The 17,065-nt window shown below is 38.6% G+C and overlaps 1 long non-coding RNA gene across 1 annotated transcript in view; it reads right to left on the minus strand.

Annotated features, from left to right (window-relative positions):
• Window positions 1-1,015: 1,015 nt before the first annotated feature.
• The window catches only part of LOC132213314 (uncharacterized), a 69,608-nt gene continuing 53,558 nt past the window's right edge, over window positions 1,016-17,065 (minus strand). The window contains exon 3 of the long non-coding RNA XR_009447946.1: window positions 1,016-1,146. This is a non-coding gene — a long non-coding RNA (uncharacterized LOC132213314). The remainder of the gene's footprint in view (window positions 1,147-17,065) is intronic.

Consider the following 17,065-nt stretch of genomic DNA (forward strand, 5'->3'; position numbering starts at 1 on the left):
AAATGTTGCAGCATTGAATACATGGTCTGGATGAGTGACATTGTTCAAGTTGGAAATTTTTGGAGTGTAAACTCTATAACAATTTTGTGAGGTACATAGGGAAGTTCTAGGTTAAGCCAAAATCTGAACTTTGTGTACTTTTGTCAGATGAAACTCTACCTTCATCCTTCAGAGCCAAGCTATATTATTCTGAGCCCAATGATGGCAGTTTCCAGGTGTTTATTTATTTATTCTGTTTTAAAAAAGAATGTATATCTTCAGCTGAGGATACTGATATTTATAAGTAATGTGACCCCGATATGCCTGGGCCTCCCAGCCCTGTCCTGAGTTCACAGACACCACGAAGTAGGGCTCAACAGTTCTACATTTCTGAACAAGATCAAATTCAACTCCCAGAAGACACTAACAAGAAACATGGGTTTTATTGTAGATTTCATGGAGTGGTGCATTAAAGGATTATATCAAGCACCACATGGCACACTTTAATAGAAACTCCTATTAAACAACTTGGGTCTCCCCAGAAAGTTCCCCTCAGCCACTTCTTCACTCTTGAATCTTGTCCACATATAGGTTCCAGGTTTCCCTTGGTGCTGGATCTCACTGCATTGTCCCTTAGCTCTGCCCTCCTCCTCTATCGCCTACAAAATAATTTTTTTTATCTAATGCAAAACAAGTTAGTAAACTCTCTTAACCTTGCAGCCTCCTACCCATCACTCTGTTCAGCAAATGAAGAATTTTCTTTGAAATGAATGGGATATTATAAATTACAAGTCATTTTTCTTTGTCACAAAGAAATAATTTTCCCTTTGTCACCATAGTGTTGGCCAACATTAATAATTAGAGAAATGCAAATAAAAATCACAATGTAGTATTAACTCACATATGTAAGAATGACTATCATCAAAAAGGTGATCGAATAAGTGTGTTGTACATTTTAAACTCATGCCATGTTATATGTCAGTTATGTCAAAATAAAACTAAAAAGAAAAAACACAATCGTGTTGGCTTACCATGTAAACTTCTGAAACTGTAGGTCCAAATTTCAAGATGCTTTTCTTCAGGAGTAGTTCAGCAAAAGCCTGAGTCTTTCTTTAGCAGAGCCATTTGGTGGGGATGCAAAGAGCAGGGGCCTGAGATGGAAGGAACCTAAGGAATTTAAGGTGAAGAAAAGAGAAACTAAAACTTACATAATTTACTGCTATTTTTTAAAAAATCACATATTATTTCATTGCATCTTCACCACCACATTTTACAGATGAAAAAACTGAGGGCTTAGAGAATCGAAAATAAATTTGAGAAGTGTCATTTCTACTAAGAAGCATAGCCAGGATTCTAAGCTAAGTCCATTGACTCCACAGTCTGGTGTCTTTCCTTATACTCCATCACCTTCCATGGGTTTGGGACTTCCAATATTCAGAGAGCTACCTCCTGTATCATCCCTTTAAGCTCTTTGGTAGCTCAGAATTGGATCTATGCATAGAAAGCCATTCTTTTCTTACACCAAACTGGCTAAATGACAGCTGGACTTAGCATCTCCTGGCTCAGTCTCTCCCTGTCCCGTTGCAAACCCTATCCAAGCAGCCACATGAATCTCTGGTATCCCATTGGAAGATCAAAATATTGGTACTATTGGGAGAGGGATGGTGGGTGAGTTTGAGTGTTGTAGTATAAAGTGCCCTGGACCAAGATTCAGGCTACATAGATTAACACAGAATATATCCGTGTGCATGTCTCAATCTCTTTGGAAATAAATTTTTGCACGAAGTGCATTGAAACAGAAAATACAAGAGAATTCACATTTGTGGACTGGGTCTCACAATGCCTCTCAAACATACTACAGTAAACCTTTTTATTTTATATCTGAATCGTTTAACAACTTGACATGAACAGATTCAGTCTTGTATAAAGTAGGACAGAACATATTTTACTTCTCTCTGTCATCTCCAAGAAGCATTATTGTTATACATACAGTACAGGCTGTATGTGGACCTACTTCAGAGGCCTATTCAGTGCCTGAAGTGTCATTGCTCAAGTTACTTCATTTCTTCCTACCCTAATTGCTTTGACTATACAAGGAGGAAGTTAGGCTAGATACGTTTCCTTCCAGCCATGTGGTTCATAGAGTGGTGAATATCTGCAAAGAACCACTTACCTCGTGGAAAACACTATTCCATTCTGTGAAGAATCCCAAATTCAACATATTTACCAGCAATCATAGCTCCCATAAAGTTACAAGTTACAGGTGGGAAGGGGATAGAAGGTAAGGGGAGCTGGGTAGAGGGTGAAAGTAAGACTGAGAGAAATGTAATTGTGGGTTAACATGACTTTGCAAAGTTTTTTAGTGTGTGGAGGTGTCCCACCTATTCTAGTGGTTTATCTCCAAGTTATATTTATTACATTTTACAGAACACTAACATTATACTACACTAAAGAGCAAACTGTATAAAACTCCTGCTTTGGGTTTTTAGGAAAATCACATTAGAGAGCTTTAGCTGCTTGCCTACATATTTGTGGGGAGAGATTTTTCAATAATTAGCTGTTTGGTTTTTAAACCTCTTCAGATATCTACAAAAACTCCTCATGATGTAGCAGCTTACTGAAAATTAAAGGTGCCGTTTCCTGGATAATTTTGTTCAGTTACACATGAGGTTTGTTCCTGCACTAGTACAGAAAACATATCGATTAGATCAAAGGCAATCGCAAACAGCTTTTGAATATTGTCACTGACAGAATGCAGACCTACATTTTGAAGACACTTTTCAGACTGTGACCTCTGCAACATTTAACACCACTGCTTACTCACCCCTCCTTGAACCGCTCTCTTCTCTTGGCTTCTATGACACCACCTTCTGTTTTCCTTCTCTTTGTCCTTCAATTTCTTTTATAGCCTACTCACTCTCTCCAGAAGCTGTCATTCATCCCACTCTCAAGACATTGATCACCACCTCTTCCCTGATGAGACCCACAACTACATCTCTAGCCCAGACTGTGTCCTAACCTACAGGCCCAAACATCCACTGCTTATTTAACATCGACACAAAGATGGCCCACAGGGATCGCTGACTCAGCAGGTCCAAAATGAACCTCATCACCTTCCCTCTAAACTTGATCCTCTCCCCTAAGTTCCCTAGCTCCATGAATGACTCCATTAACCACTCAGTTGCCTGAGCCAGAAAACTGAACAGCATCCTTGACACGCTCTCTTGCGTACCCAACACCCATTCCATCAGTCATCATATAACTAGAATCTAAACCCGTATTATCTCTGGAATCTGGCCACACCCTTCCATCTGCACTCTGCTCACTTAACCCAAGGGAGCTCTCACTTGGAACACTCTAACAGTCTTCTCTGGTTCTCCTCTCTGCTCCTCTTCATTCCATTCTCCACCCTACAGCCAGAGTGAGCTTTTAAAAACAGCAATGTGATGGTTTGCCCAGGGCTCTTAAAGTACATGCTCCTTTAGATAGCTTTCAAGGCTCCTCTAATTTGCACTCTACTCTCCAGACTTAATACTTCCTTTTTTTTTCTTTTTCTTTTTTTTCAGTTCTTCAAGAGATCCATGGTCTCTCCCACCCACAGGCTTTTACATATATTAGTCCCGTTTCCTGAACACTCCTACTTTCCTAAGACTCAGAAGTCTTTCTTGACTCCCTTCCCTCACCACACACAACTAGTTATTACAATGCACGGTAATTACCTATTTAACTATCTTTCCACTAGACCACACAGCCTATGAGGGCAGGTACCATGCCTATATTATATCCTAGCACTTAGCACAGTGCCTAGTACATAGGAAAAGTTCAATATTTGTAGAATAAATAAGAAAATAAAGGTGTCACTGCTTTGAACTAGCAGTGATATCAGTGTTCTAACCCTACTTTAATGACACGCAGTGTAGGCTAACTACTGAATAAAGAAAACGGTATTCTAGTTCTGTTTATTTAAAAAAAAAAAACACAATTTTTAAGCACTGAAACCCTTTCTTCTCTTCAAGTGAATATGTGTTAGAGCCCAATTTATATAAAATGGACAAAAACAGGCTGCTCATATTGGAACTTGGGTAAGGATACTCATTTATTCATCCCTCTTGATCCTGAGGGATTTCCAAGGACCCATGAGGATGCTCAGAACTTAGTTTGAAAACTATTGATCCAACCAATCCTACTGCAAATAGGCAGAAACATTCATATCACCTGAGCCTTTTGTTTTTAAAATCTTCTAAGAAGTGCCCAGTAGGAGAAGGTGCTTATCTAGAGAAATAAGGAATCTAACATGAGACTATCAAGTAACCCTATTTCAGCTTTCCTGATGATGCTTTTTCAAACCTGGAATGAGAGAGTAAAATACTCTTTCAAAGATTTAGAGGCTCAAAGTACTTCAGGGAATAGATTAAACGCATTTTACCATGAACCTTGACATCTGAGGGGTGGTTCAGAGCAGGTTAAAGCATAAGAGGATTTGCCTTGATGCCATCTTTGCTTTGGTTGGAGCCTGAAGTCAATCACACATATAAAGTTCTAATCCTCATGCAGTTGTGCTTTTCCTTATGTTGCTAGCACTCAGCACTGAAGTCTGGGATTCTTTTCATTAGGAAATTTTTCTCATGAATAGTGTTTTCTGCCAAAAGGAACCGACTTGCTTCAGACAGAGCGGCATTGAGAAAAGTGCAAGAAAGACATTTGTCAATAGAAAACCACACAATGAAATGTCTCTTGGGCAGATGAGGTACAGTTTGAAGTAGTTGAGAAGAAAGTCTAGTCAAGGGCTCACACAATACACTGGGCAAGGCCATGGCACACACTATTATCAGAGGGCCACAGACACTTAATGTACCAGTGGACGCCTTAGCCTTAAAGCCAGCAAGAGGTCATTTCCCCTAGATTTCTCGGGAGAAAATAGAAACACTTTCATGTTTATAAATGTTGTTTATTTTGCTGTGGGAAAAACTTGAAGTATGAATAAAATGCTGAGTATCTTAATGACTATATGATGGGGAAGCACAGAACAATCTCAATTAGATAAAAGTATTCTTTTCTTTCAATGGCTATATCATTAAAAAGGAATTGAGGAAAAGAATATATGTAATAATGGTTACATTTAGGAGCTATGGCCATTGGAAAGAGGCTACATCTAATTTTGCTTATGTTTAGCATATTGTTGACTCAGTTAACTCAACATAATTGTACTATAAAAATTTATTCTTTGCTGAAGCAGATGAGGCAAATTGGTCATTTTCTTAATAGGTAGTATAGTCTATGAAGCACTTAGAAGATGTTCAATTCAGTTTCTTGCTCAAGAGCTTATAATCTAGCTTTAGTGTCAGAAACAGGCAAATAAATGAATTGTAGAGACTATGGTGGACATTGCAATAGCAGTAAGCACAGAAGAGGAAGACCTACATTTTTGCATGATTGAAAATTATTACAATAAAACAATTTAAAGTAAAATAAACACAACAAAAAATGGTCTGGTCTTAATTTTTACCTTGTGAGATAATTTTAAACAACTGATTTCTTTTCTTTAATTTTTTGGAATTATTTTCTTTTTCTCCTTAAAGAAGTTTTGTTAAGTTATATTTTTGTAGGAATTTATCCATTTCTCTATATTTTCCAGTTCACAGTCTTGAAGTTGTTTGTAATTCTCCTTATTAACCATTTAATTGTCAGCATCAACTGTAGTTACAATCTCTTTTGTTCTAATATTGATCTGCAAAAGGCTTTTCAAAGAAAGAATTATAGGTCTTTTTAATCCTCTTTTGCATTTTTTCTACTTCATTGATTGCTGCTGTTATCTTTATTATTCCCACTTTTTATTCTTTATTTCATTATTTTTTTAAGTTCTTAGCTTATTAATTGCTAGCCTTCCATCTTTCCTAATAAAAGTATCTAAGGATGAAATTTCTCACTAGTTGTTGCTTTATTTGCATTGAATACTTCTTGATTATAGTATTTTTGTTTCACATATTCTAAGTATTTTCTAATTTTCATCATAATTTTTTCTTTGACCCACAGGTTATTTAGTAAAGGGTATATTAATTTTCTACATATGGTCTTTTTCTAGTCATCCTTTTGTTATTGATTTCAGTTTTTTGAAAATTGTTGATATTTGATTTATAGCTCAGCATGTGGTTAATTTTCAAAAAATACTCCATGTTGGTTGAAACGAATGTGTATTCTGTAGTTGTTAGGTGCAGTGTTCTATCTACTTATTCAATTAAAGCCAGCTTATTAATTGTGTTGTCCTGATCTTCTGTCTCCCTATTGATTTTGCCAGCTTGATCTAACTAGTTATAAGTTTAGAGAACTCTTACCTCTTCCTAGAGAACTGAATCTTTTATCCCTATGAAATGATTTTTTTTTAAAGCTTTCTGTCTTCAGGACTATTTTGTCCGGAACTAATATAGCAATACCAACTTTCTTTTGATTAGTGTCTGCATGGTATAAATTTTTTCACACTCTTATTCTCAATTTGTCTGAATCCTTATGTTTTAAATGTGACTTAAACAGAATATAGCTGAATTCTTCAAAACAGAATATATATGTATGCACACACACACACCTGTAAATTTTTGCCTTATAAGTTGGGCACTTAGTCTATTTTTGCTAATTCTAATTCCTGATATATTTGTATTTCTACCATCTTATTTTGTGCTTTTTATATGTTTGAACCTTCAATATTTCTTTTTTCTCTGTTTTCATCTACTGTTGTATTGATTATTTTTTGTTTTCCACTTTTTCCTTTTTAGTTAAAAAGCTACACACCCTTAAGATGGTTATGCTAAAAATTTTAACTTGGATACTTAATATCTTTACCATTCTCCCAAACAATAAAAAGAACAGAACATTTAACTCTGATTATTCCCCTCCCAACTTACATGTTATATATAGACTAGAGGCCTGATGCATGAAATTCATGCAAGAGTAGGTCTCCCTTCCCCTGGCTACCGGCACCAGCTTCCCTCTGGCACCCGGGGCCCGGGCTTCCCTTGCAGCCCCGGCTTCATCTGGAAGGTCATCCGGAGGGACATCTGGGAGGATGTCTGGTCTAATTAGCATAGTATGTTTTTATTATTATAGATGGCTATGTATTTCATTTCTAGCTAGTTTTTTTAACCTCTTAAGATAATACTACTGAGTTGTTTTTAGCCAATATTTATTTGCAGTTAACCACATATTTAGCACTTTTCTTACTCCTCATTCTTTATTCATCTCTAACCTCCCATGTGCTCACTTTCTTCCTACCTAGAGAGCTTTAGAATTTCCTTTAGTGAGGGTCTATTGGTGGTGGCAAATTCTGTTTTTGTTTGCTTGTTTGAAGATGTCTGATTTTTCCATTGTTCTTAAAATATACAAATTTAGGTCAACAGAAATTTTCTTTCAGCATACTGAAGATTTTAAATTTTTTCTGACTTCCATAGTTGATACAAAGTCTAATTGTTGTCCTGATGAAAGTAATGCCTTTTCTTTCTCTGGCTGCTTTTAAATTTTTTCTTTATCATATTATTTGATATTTTTTTTATACCTCAGCATGTAATGAGAATGTTTCTAGGTGTAAATTTCCTTTTACTTAACAATATTGGGATTGTTGGGCTTTTTGAATCTATAGTTTGTCATTTCTTGGGAATTCTCAGCCATTATGTCTTCAATTATTGCTTTTATTCCTTCTGGCCTCTACTGTCTTCCTGGAATTCCAATTAGGTATTGTTATATTTCTTACAATATCTCCATAATTTATAATCTCTCTTTCATATTTTCTGCATCTTTGGGATACATTATGTAAAAGAAAATTTTTTTAGATCTCTCTTTCCTAATCTGTTCCCCAGCTGTGATTATTCTGCTATCAATCCACCCATTGTGCCCTAGCTGGTTTAGCTCAGTGGATAGAGCATCAGCCTAAGGACTGAAAGGTCCCGAATTAGATTCTGGTCAAGGGCATATCCCCGGTTTCAGGCTCAATCCCCAGTAGGGCAGCAGGAGGCAGCCAATCAATGATTTTCTCTCATCATTGATGTTTCTATCTCTCTCTCTCCCTTCCTCTCTGAAAATGAAATAAAATAAAAATCCACCATTGTGTTTTTAATTTTGAATTTATATTTTAAACTTCTAGTGGTTCTTTCGAGTCTTTTTCAAAAATGCTGGGTCATGGTTTATGCATATTGTCAATCTATTCTCTTATTTCTTTTTTTTATTCTCTTATTTCTTAACATATATTTAACATACTTAGTTTATATTCTATGTCTAGTAATTTTTTTAAATATATTTTTTATTGATTTTAGAGAGGAAAGGAGAGGGGGAGAGAGAAACATCAATGATGAGAGAGAATCATTGATTGGCTGCCTCCTGCACGCCCCCCACTGGGGATCGAGCCTGCAACCCAGGCATGTGCCCTTGGCTGGAATCGAACCCGGGACCCCTCAGTCCGCAGGCTGACACTCTATCCTTGAGCCAAACAAGCTAAGGCCTATATCTAGAATTTTAATAGCTAATGTTTTGCGATCTAATTCTGTTGTTTGTTGCTTCTGCTGGCCCTTGCTTATGGTATATTATTTCCTTTTCTATTTGGTGATTTTGACCATGACCTCGTATTTCTTTAGCGTTTATTGATGAAAACCCTTTGAGGCCTGTGTTGAAGACGGTACCTCCAGGACAGATTTGCATTTGTTTCTGCTATGCGCCCAGGAACTACACGTACAGGTTTACTTTACCCTTAATGCTTGACTTGAGCGTTTTTGGACTGCCAGGTGTGGTGTGAACTGGGGCTGCAAGCCTGTATGAATGCCGATTATGTGCAAATTCTCAGGGGGCATATTTCTTCTCTCCCTCCATTTAGAGTCAGTTCCCAAGGCAGACAATTTTCCTTGCAATTTTCTGGAGGTGGAGGGAAAATGGTAGGTTTATTTGTAATTCATCCTATAAAAAGGGGGTAGTCTTTTGGGGACCCAGCTTTAAGCAGAGGCAGAGGGGTCCACTTCTCACTTTGAAGACATTCACTCATTTGACAAATGCCCTCAAGGCAAAAGCCTCTCCTCTCAGGTTTTGCTTATTTCCTGGGTTCCCCCTTGCATTTAGTCCTGGCCTCTAATAAGTATTCCTTATTTTTTTTTAAATATATTTTTATTTATTTCAGAGAGGAAGGGAAAGGGAGAGAGAGAGATAAAAATGTCAATGATGAGAGAGAATCATTGATCGGCTGCCTCCTGCACACCCCACACTGGGGACTGAGCCTGTTACCCAAGCATTTGCTCTGACTAGGAATTGAACCGTGACCGCTGGATTCATAGGTCAGCACTCAACCACTGAGTCACACTGGCCCAGCAAAGTATTCCTTATTTTTGCTACTACCATAAAATGCATTTCAACTTTGTCAACTAGTTTAAGTTGCTTTCAGTGAGAGGATTGTTCAGGATATCTAGTCTGTCATGTTGCCAGAAATGAAAGTCCCTCTGCCTCTCCCTGAGGGTTAAGAGTTGTTCTCAAGGTTTCTTTCCTGGGTCTTCCTCTCTCCTTCGTCTACATGCTCTCTCTCCCCAATCAATTTTTTTAAAAATATATTTTATTGATTTTTTACAGAGAGGAAGGGAGAGGGATAGAGAGTTAAAAACATCAATCAGCTGCCTCCTGCACACTCCCTACTGGGGATGTGCCCGCAACCAAGGTACATGCCCTTGACCGGAATCAAACCCAGGATCCTTGAGTCCGCAGGCCGACGCTCTATCCACTGAGCCAAACCGGTTAGGGCCCCAGTCAATTTTTTAAAAATATGTTTTTATTGATTTTTTTAGAGATGAAGAAAGAGCCATTGAGAAGTTTTGAGTATGAGAGCAACATAATCCAATGAGTGCTTTAAAAGATTATTCTGGCTGCAATAAGGGTAACATATAAATAGGGCAAGAATATAAATTAGGAGGTTGTTGCAGGAAACCAAGTGAGAGCTCACAAATAGCTAAGCCAAGACAGTGAGGATGTGGATGAACAAAAATCAGATGAATTTGAAAAATATATAGGATGTTATGAAAAAAAAAGAGTATCAGCAAGCTGCTCAGTGACTGGTTTTGGCTCCTGAGAGGATGGCGGAGCCCGTCTCTCAGAAAGGGGTACAGAAAGTGGGTCAGCCACTGGGGAGTCAGCTCAGTTTAGAATGTTGTGGAGCAGTGCTTTTTGTGCCCTAGTTTCTGCCCTGTTGGCTCATCTGTCATTTCCATGCAGCTGTGGGGAACAGGTTCCTGTATTCTGACAGCATCCTACCTCTACTTTTCTGCCTCACAACTTTCTCCACACCTGGGGAAGTTCATTAAAACTGGCAAAGGTACAGGCCAGACGTGCCCCAAATTACCATTTCTTGGAGACAATCTTCAACCAATGGAAGCTGGTGGATAATGCTCCAGCCTCCCTTCCTTTAGAGCAAGGGTGGGGAGCCTTTTTTTCTGCCAAGGGCCATTTTGGATATTTATAATAGCATTCAAGGGCTTTACAAAATTATCAACTTAAAAATTAGCCTGCTATATTTGGTCAAATGTTTAATTAACTCACCCCTAATGCCTTGGCAGCGCCAGACCAAATGATTTCCTGGGCCGTATATGGCCCGAGGGCGGGACGTTCTCCACCCTGCTGTAGAGAGGCAATTCTGTGTCACCTAGACAGTGAAAACCAGTCTATGTCCACAACGATTACCAGCTCAGTAATACATCCTTTACTGTCTTTCCCTCCTTCTGTCTCTTAGTATTCCTGCTCCATCACTCCTGCTTCCTGGATTATCTTCCCAAAATAAACTTCATGCATCTAATCCTTTATTTTCAGGCTCTGCCTGAGGGAGGGAAATCCAAACTGAGAATCATTCAGTGAGAACAGAAGGGGGTCCATGAAGGAAACTTGAGGAGCTTTAGGCACAGGCAGAGGAAGAAACAAGAAGACTGAGAAACAGGAGACCAGAGACAGGAGAAGGACCAAGAGAGTTTGCAGCCGTGAAAACCCAGGGAAGGGGAAGATTCAAGAAACAGAGAGTGGTCAGAAGTATTAAATGCTACTGAGAAGTCAAAAAAAGTATAGAGAAGTAACCGCCAGATTTAGCAAATAGAGGTCATCTGTGACTTGGTGAGAAAACAATTCTAAAAGCATGTTGAGGCTGAAGCTAGGTTATAAGTGAGTTTGGGGAGAAGTGAGAATATGAAGAGAGTTAATATGGGGAACTCTTTTAGGATGTTTGGCTTTAAGATGAGAGAGACGTGAGCCTGTTAGACTGTTTAGGCTCATAATAAGCAGCTAGGCAGAGAAAGAGGTTGAAGGTAGGTAGGAGAGAGCATGGAACAATGAAAATAATGAATTTCTGAAAAAGAAAGGCAAGGGTAGTTCCAGGTAGATAGACTAGATTCAGTTTGAAGGAGGGCATGTTTTCCATTGAAACAATAACATGCTTACTTGTCTATTTCAAAGATGATATCGGTAGATAACTGCCTTCTTCTTTTGCATTAAATTGTTTTTATCTGATAAATTTTCTTTTTTTTCGCTTTTTTTTTTTAGTAAATCTTTATTGTTCAGATTATTACATTTGTTCCTCTTTCCCCCCCCCCCCCCATAGTTCCCCTCCACCCAGTTCCCACCCCACCCTCTGCCCTTACCCCCCCCACTGTCCTCATCCCTAGGTGCACAATTTTTGTCCAGTCTCTTCCCACATCTCCCACACCCCTCTCCCCCCCCCCAAGAATAGTGAGTCCATTCCCTTTCTATGTCCCTGATTCTATTATAATCACCAGTTCATTCTGTTCATCAGATTATTTATTCACTTGATTCTTAGATTCACTTGTTGATAGATGCATATTTGTTGTTCATAATTAGTATCTTTACCTTTTTCTTCTTCTTCCTCTTCTTAAAGGATACCTTTCAGCATTTCATATAATACTGGTTTGGTGGTGATGAACTCCTTTAGCTTTTCCGTATCTGTGAAGCCCTTTATCTGACCTTCAATTCTGAATGATAGCTTTGCTGGATAAAGTAATCTTGGTTGTAGGTTCTTGGCATTCATCACTTTGAATATTTCTTGCCACTCCCTTCTGGCTTGCAAAGTTTCTGTTGAGAAATCAGCTGACAGTCGTATGGGTATTCCCTTGTAGGTAACTGAGTTTCTTTCTCTTGCTGCTTTTAAGATTCTCTCTTTGTCTTTTGCTCTTGGCATTTTAATTATGATGTGTCTTGGTGTGGTCCTCTTTGGATTCCTTTTGTTTGGGGTCCTCTGCACTTTCTGGACTTGTAAGTCTATTTCTTTCACCAGGTAGGGGAAGTTTTCTGTCATTATTTCTTCAAATAGGTTTTCAATATCTTGGTCTCTCTCATCTTCTGGCACCCCTATAATTCTGATGTTGGTACGCTTGAAGCTGTCCCAGAGGCTCCTTACACTATCTTCATATTTTCGGATTCTTTTTTCATTTTGCTTTTCTGGTTGGGTGTTTTTTGCTTCTTCGCATTTCAAATCTTTGCCTTGATTCTTGCGCTCTTCTGGTCTGCTGTTGGGAGTCTGTATAATATTCATTATTTCAGTCCGTGTGTGCTTAATTTCTAGTTGGTTCTTTATCATAACATCGAGGGTCTCATTAGATTTCTTGTAGATCTCAGTAACTTTATCGGCGGCTTCTAGACAGTTCTTGAGAGACGTTAAAAGTGTGGTTCTGAACTCAATATCCTCCATTGACAGTTTTGTCCTGTTTCTTTGTCTCCGCATTTTTTATGCTTTCTTGGTGCACCCCCTAGTGGTCTTTGTGCGCAGTCTTGTTGTAGTTAAGCCTTGATTGTTGTAGTTAATACTAGGGGGATTTGACCTCCAGGCCAACTGGCTGTGAGAATCAGCTGTGTCTGCAGTGGGAAAATTTCTGTCCTCTAGGGAGGTGCTAATCTAGCTTTTGCCTGAGGCTATATGGCAAATGGCTCTGTGCAGGGCTTGGGCAGGGCGGGTCGCACGGGATCAATAGAGTGGGTGGAGGGAGCAGTTATGGCTGCTCTCAGTCCTGTCCCCAGAGGCTCTGCCTCTCAGTGTCCCAGCAACAGCTGCAAACCTCGGAGAGAAAGCTGCCCTCGCGTTCCGACTGATGCCAGACAGTCCCGCTTCTCCCAATTGAGTCTGGGTCCCTAGAGACTCACCCAGAACTGGAGCTCAGAATCTGAGACTCCCTCCCGATTGAAAATGACAACCGCGCCCTCAGCTACCAGCCCACTCCGCGCGTACCTCCGCACCTTTGTATTTTCCGCACTGCACTTCCTCTGAGTCTCGTATGCTGTACTCTTTCCTTCTAGTTGAAGAATTTCCCCTCAGCCAGTCTTCCTGTGGTTCTGGGTGATGTCCATTCGGTCTTTTAGTTGTATTTGTGAAGTGGTTGTTCAAGGCAGCTAACTCCGGTGTTTACCTATGCCGCCATCTTGGTTTTCTCTGATAAATTTTCATTGAATTTATCTGTTGGTAATATTTGATAACATATAATATGCCCATCAGCAAATTTACTTGATGCTGCCACGATATTAAGATTGGAGTCCTTCACATGTTACGTGTGTATCTGCTTGATGGCCTGTGAAAAACATGTTGCTCAGGTAAGGGAGATAAAGGGAAGCATCATTAAATGTCAGCCTAGCAATCTGCCATTATGTGACCCCATCTGCCTTTTTTGGGAAAGTCAGCAAGTAATTTACTGCTTTGTGGTCTGTTTCTCATTTATAAACTGGGCCTAATATAATAGTTATTTATAATATAATTTATTCCTAGATATTGTTCACAAATTGAACTTGCATAAATTAAACCTCTATTGTCTATAAGGTTATAAATGAAGGAAGTGTTCTGGAAGACCCATTTTATACTCTAAAATATCAAAATCGATCGTGAAAAGACAAATACATGTTTTTCCAATGAGCTAAGCTTGTAAAGAAAATGTCAATGTTTTAAATAATCATCTTGGAGAATTCTTCTTTTATCAACTGGCTGAGGCTTCTTAAAATACCAGTGCAAAGAGGTTCTAACTAAAGATATTTTTCTGATAAATCTCTCTGACACAAGTAAATGTTTCATTGCTCTAAGGACCTTCAAACTGTGATCAAAATTAGGGCCATCTGCCTAAAACCTATCATTGCAGATCCAGTGGGTAGAAATTATTTTGAAAGTTAAAGTTTTTCTTATTGCTGTGCTCTCTTCCTTTTCTCCTCTGCCTGCATCTCCTCATCTCTGCTGCTGATTTTATCATCATTAAATATGCACAGTACATAGTATCCTTCATCTTTAGCAGACTTTGTGGGCAAATTATTTGATTATGCCCTTAACAGTTAATGTTTTGCCAACTGTATTCTAAAAGCAACCCAATGAGCTTTTGCTTGCAATAAAAACTTCTTCCTTTGATGTCTTGGGATAGCTATTTTTCAATATAAATGGACAATGCTTTGGCAAGAGCGTTGACTAGTTCAGATGCATATGGATTTGCTTCATCTATACCTGCATTCATAAAATCAAAAGTTTTTCTACTTTACTCCTAGCACCAATCAATATAAGAGCAGCTTCAGCTATCTTGTAACCTAGGCAGTCACAATGGCGATATTTGGCCAATACTGAAGAGAGTCTATTTACAATAATAAAGGTCATAATAGCAGTGGTCTAAAGTGAACCTATTGTCAGGAGCCATCTGTACCCTTCTATTCATGTTTATTGTGAGGATTAAGAGCATAAAGTGCTTTAAAAACTGCAAAATCTTATACAAATGGGAGGAATTATTGTAATCCAAGCCTGTATAATATATACAAAAACACCCAAACCAAACAGCACTAATGCATTGTTCAATACAGGTCTGTGTACTCAGAATTTGAAACATTTCTTTTTCCTAAAAATCACAGGCTTCTTCTTACTGAGTTAAAGAAGTATTTTGGTCAACACAGAAGTTTAACACCAAGTGAAAATCCACCCATGAGTAGGAAAGGAGCCATTCTCCCTCCAGCCTCCTCCCTTCTACCCTCCATCTCTATACATTGCCTATACTTTGCCCTATGTTGGCCTTTTGCGGGGCTCACTGCTTGCCACTCGGGAATGATACCTCTCACCTCGGAGTTTTCAGGCTTGAAAACTTCTGACAGACACCTATGAAAGCATGCAATAGCGCCGTACCATTCAATTCTGAACCAGTCTCCCACCTCAGTGACAGCCGGTTAAATAAAAACTTGTGCCCCTCCCAAAAGCTTTTAAAGGATCAGTGTTCCTTTTACTTAAGTACAAAAGAAAGAAAGAAAATCCCAACTAACTTCTTATAAACAAAGCAATTTGAAATTCTACTCACCTACTGCAAAAAGTCAAGAGATCATTTCGCCACAAAACCCCCTATTAATGCCTTATGCGACGTTTGGGAAGGCTTCCGAAATTCAATCTGGGTTTTGCTGTCCCCCCTACTTCTGTAGTGCACAGTGCCGGATCAGAGCAGATAAACAAAGCCTCGAGGCAGATGCCACGCCATTTCTCTCTTAAATTTCCAAAGACTAACATAAGATGAGGCTACTGGGTACATTCATATGTGTGAATTCGATAATGTTTATTATGTTCCAGCCACACCTACATATGTTCTCCCCTTCTCTTAGTTGCCTGTGATTTGCTTCTAACATTTCTGATATCACTAGGACAACAGCTACAATAACAACCACAGGAATTTTCACTGGAACAAACATGATCAGAAGCCCTCATCATGCTCCATAAAAGCTAAAATAAGGAAAAATCGAAGAGAGTTTTAAGTAATATATGTTTCCCCTGAGCCCTACCATGATTCATTTCCATGCTTATTTCCATGGTTAGTTACTCGATAGTTCACAGTCTCCATTAGAGACTAACCTGGGAGAGATGGGCCTTTGGATATGACTTTCGTATGATGTTTCACAGTTTACATAGCTTACCTTTATGTTCATGATTTCCTTTCATCTGCACAGAACTGTTGGGGAGGTAGGTAGGTATTATTGCAAATGAAGGAAGTGAATCTTCAACAGACACAGCTAGGAAGTAGTGACGCTCAAAACCAGGCTATCTGACTCTACACCACCCCATGTTTCCTGAGGTAGATGGATACAAAGGTAACAAGACAGAAGGAATGAGAAATGTTCAACTACAGAGAATATATAAAGATAAAAAAATAGAGAATCAAAAAAACACATTAAAAGGACAGTCCTCAATGGGGAAAACAAAGGAGATATCTGTAATACTTTCAACAATAAAGATAAATTTTAAAAAATAAATAAAAAGACAATCCTAATTTTTATACACACAGACATCACTGTTCATAATTTTTTAAATTATAATTCTTTTTTATTTAACACGTCTCATGATGTTAATCAAGTGGAAAAATAAACAAGCCATTTAATAAATGTGTGTGTTTCTATCGATTTATTTGTGGTGTTATTAACATGGGAGAGGCTCATAGGCTATCTTCTCACACACACACAATAATTATTATTTACTGATGGCAAAGCTCTGTGGATGTGACTAATGTGTCAGTGACATAAAGAAAAGCCTGTTTAAATGATCTGCAAAGCAGGGCCACAGCTGTAACTCTGCCCTGGCAGAGCCTGTCAAGTAAATAGCATGATCTTTTCAAACACAGCCATATTATTTTCTCCCTGGCATTTGTAATTTGTTAAAACTCTCAGTGTGCATGCCTTTCCTCCCAATAACAATGGCAAATGGCCAATCTCTGTATTTATCTCTTGCACACACATCTATGCATATTGGAATGATATATATACATGAATGTACCTCGCTGCAAATTTTACATAGCATTCTGTCACTGGGATGATCTAACCTATAATTCAGTAATGTAACACTCGGAAATGCCAAATAAAATAATTTTGTTTGAGATGCTATGAAAATAGCCCAAGATCAACTGCTGGATCTGCTTAGGAAAAACAAACAAACATCATGATGCTTCAAAACTGCTATTTGGTTTTGTATGACACACTACATCTGATATTTATAGGCTCAGTCTTCTTGCCAGAGCGTCTGTCTGGGATCCCAGCCATTGTTTCCAAATGTATTTGTACCTTGGTAGATATGTGAATATCCAACAGCTTT

The sequence above is a fragment of the Myotis daubentonii genome, chromosome 12 (assembly GCF_963259705.1).
Source record: "Myotis daubentonii chromosome 12, mMyoDau2.1, whole genome shotgun sequence".
In the NCBI taxonomy this organism is placed as follows: domain Eukaryota; kingdom Metazoa; phylum Chordata; class Mammalia; order Chiroptera; family Vespertilionidae; genus Myotis; species Myotis daubentonii.